The following is a 3,978-nucleotide window of genomic DNA, read 5'->3' as shown; positions in this document are numbered from 1 at the left end:
CATGAGTATTGTTATGAATATGAATCTGCGGTAATCGATCAGTTTATCACACATTTTCTACATTTCTGGGAAATGGCACAACAATCAACTGAGTGCACAAATTCATAAAAAGTTGTTACAAATCATGAATTTGTTGACATGGTCCGTTTCTTCTCTGTAATATAATTGTTTCATATCCCCACATGAATAGTGTTGTGCTGAAAGTATTGCAGTTGTGCCGCCACATTGCCACATTTGATGTCAGTGAAGAAATGGGATGAAAGTGATTGAAGCGGACATAGAATGTACCAGGGTACATGTGACGTGTGTACAGAAATGTTACAAAGTTCACTGAATATTTTGTTCCTCTATTATCATGTATTTGCTGTGTGGGAAAAACACTTAGAATACCCACAGTAGTGTTTGTTTAATTATCTGCTCTGATTATGTCAAATATTGTGTGGACATAAGGTAGCACACAGTGCTGTGCACAGCGAGAAGGCACAAGTCAGGTGAAGTGAAGCAACGTCGTTCGCAGAGAAGATTGTTGGGCGGATGACCGTGTTCGGCAGCTTGGCTTCTGAGAGTTGCTAGGGCTTCGGTCCTGCCCCACACTGAATCACATGTAATTTAAGACACGTGGTGTCTCCTTGGGCATGTGACTTTGTTCGAAATGTGCCTCTGTTCACCCAGCAGTACCCGCGATGATGAGATGGTAATGTGGCTGTTAACCTTCCAGCGCCTCACGGGCAGGTTGGGTTGTATACTTCCCAGGGAGCTGAGAATGAAAAAATCGAGTGCACACTTTTTCATTGATCGGGGTATTAATGTTGGCGCTTGGGCATACACCTTGTGTAAGGAGTTTAGCGCATTATATAAGTACACATTATTATTATGATTATTATTATTATTATTATTATTATTATTATTATTATTATTAGATTTGGATTTAGCCCCTGTTTTGCTGACGAGATATTTTTCCGAAGCACATTTTTATCAGTTTTGAAACTTGAAAGTTGTGCGAGAACTGTGTTCGGGCGGCACTGGATCTACCTCTGACTATCAGAGACGCAGAATGTACAATTTATTGTCATATAGTATAATATTAATTCCAGCTATAAAATGTGTCCAGCACTCAACAAAGTTTGCCACTTCAATCGCTCACCTGTTGAAGCGTATTTGTGTCACAGTCTAAACAAATTTGTCTTTGTTACATGTCACAATACCTCATTTTGATTGGTTAAAAGTTAGATCTGACCATGAACTCACGTGTGTCGTAATCGGAAAAATACAGAAGCCTACGTGCCAGCTTGCTCCTCTCTCTATTGATTTTGTGACTCTCATCCGGAAGCTCCAAATGAAATATACCTTGAAACTCTCTATTTGTTTCATTAACTAATGGACGATAGGCAGGTACCAATCCAATGATAATTATGAAATGACCAGAATACACTTGTGATAAATGTGAAATGTCTTTTATCTATTGATTCCTTTGAAACTAAAAGTTATGTCACAAACTATATCTAATGCAACTCCTCATTGCAGCTATAACGGTTTTGTTTGTTACCATTTTCTAATGTTTTTGAGATGTCTTTTTAACCTTATAACAATAGCAACAATTCATATTAAATTTCCACCACTTTAAAGGGCAAGTAAATTGAAAAAAAATGATTGCGATTTTGTTGCGAATATCAGTTCAGTTGCCAAGAGAGAAAGTATTGAAACGTTGAAGTGAAAGTACTGAAATTATAATCTCCGTAATCGGCTGCCCAAACGGTCATATTTGACGGCCTGGCCTAAATGTGACATTGGCTGATACGTGATTGTAAGTAGAAATGCACATACTGTTTTTGTTATTTCTGTTATCCTACAAAAAATAACAACATTGCATACATTGTTGAATGTGTGAAACGTCACCTGATCTTGATATCGTGAATAATAAAAATAACAATTAATACTGTGTAACTAGTATTTTATTGCAAACATCCTGCAACAAACGGTGATTTCGTACTTTTCTAGCAACTAACCAGGGGATAGTCACAACCGTATTTGTTTAAGCTCGGGCGTCATACCATAATCTGGTGGGGACCGGCTGATGCTTGTAACACATACATAGCGGTATGCGACACAAACATACACAACATGTATGTTTTCCCTCTCGCATCTTAAATTTACAGGGGCGGTCGGGTAGCCTAGTGGTTAAAGCGTTCGCACGTCACGCCGAAGACCCGGGCTCGATTCCCGACATGGGTACAATGTGTGAAGCCCATATAATTGTTTTAAATCCCCACATGAATAGTGTTGTGCTGAAAGTATTGCAGTTGTGCCGCCACATTGCCACATTTGATGTCAGTGAAGAAATGGGATGAAAGTGATTGAAGCGGACATAGAATGTACCAGGGTACATGTGACGTGTGTACAGAAATGTTACAAAGTTCACTGAATATTTTGTTCCTCTATTATCATGTATTTGCTGTGTGGGAAAAACACTTAGAATACCCACAGTAGTGTTTGTTTAATTATCTGCTCTGATTATGTCAAATATTGTGTGGACATAAGGTAGCACACAGTGCTGTGCACAGCGAGAAGGCACAAGTCAGGTGAAGTGAAGCAACGTCGTTCGCAGAGAAAGATTGTTGGGGGGGTGACCGTGTTCGGCAGCTTGGCTTCTGAGAGTTGCTAGGGCTTCGGTCCTGCCCCACACTGAAGCACATGTAATTTAAGACACGTGGTGTCTCCTTGGGCATGTGACTTTGTTCGAAATGTGCCTCTGTTCACCCAGCAGTACCCGAGGATCGCACCTCACGCCGAAGACCCGGGCTCGATTCCCGACATGGGTACAATGTGTGAAGCCCATTTCTGGTGTCCCCCGCCATGATATTGCTGGAATATTGCTAATAGCGGCGTAAAAACATATTCACTCACTTAAATTTACATATTTCGCAGTCCAACTAAAAGTGAAACAGCATAAACATTCACTGGATTCTGGTTGGCAGGAAAGGGTTTCTCCCTACTGCTAAACAAAGATCTGAGGACATCCCATTATGGGTCACGTCAGACCGACCTTGCTCGAACTTTGACTGACCAATAGAATGACCAATCAGGCAGCTTTCTCGTGCTTTACGGCACTAATTTCAAATTGGCGACTACGCTTCGAAACATATTTTGGCAAATTCTCGATTACAAATTTGAAACCTAAAGAAAAGGACATTCTAGAATGGCTAATAGATGGTCAGATTGTATGGATTCAATCGTTAAAGCCATTCGTGACCAACTCTTGTTATTCCGGGACAAGCCGAATAGCGACTCGTGCACCTATCATGGCCATTTTTGCGACCGGGTTCCATCTTTGCGCAAACGGGCATATATACCTAAAACTCGTTGCGTTTATTTCCCCATGTATTATATATATTTCAGATGCAATTTAAAGCACATCGGGACATGCGGAATTATACAGTATAATTGAACACATTTAACTGTGTCTTGGGTATATTTTTTGATGCAAGACATATGTAAAATCAAAAATTATTTCTGAGGGATTCTTTGACGAAGAACTTGAAATCATACGCGCATTCTGATTGGTTTGTCGTATTTTCGCACATAACATTCATCGATAGGGGGACGAGTCTTCTTGCAGGTTACGGAAAGGGGCGAGTGGGGACGAATGCGTTAAACCCGTACCTATCGTTCGGAATACCCCGTGTTAAAGTTTTCGAGGTTGTATGATTAGAAATCACATTCCGACTGTCACTTTCGTGATCTGGTAAGCGACGCTCTGATTGGTCGGATGAAAGGTCGTTCTGACGTGACCCCTTATGGGATGTCTTCAGATCGTTGTTTAGCGGTAGCGAGAACAAAGGTCTGATTTTAATGAGATTGGACCATTTCAAACAGAATATTATCTGACTTTGGGTACGTGCAGAGTAAGATGTCGTCATCACGGATGGGGAGATACTTTACTGTCTTCAACTTGCCTACTAGTGTAGCAGCCTGCACAAA

This window comes from Haliotis rufescens, unplaced genomic scaffold, assembly GCF_023055435.1.
Source record: "Haliotis rufescens isolate VD_foot unplaced genomic scaffold, xgHalRufe1.0.p SCAF_9, whole genome shotgun sequence".
NCBI lineage: Eukaryota > Metazoa > Mollusca > Gastropoda > Lepetellida > Haliotidae > Haliotis > Haliotis rufescens.
Note: the sequence above shows the minus strand (reverse complement) of the source record.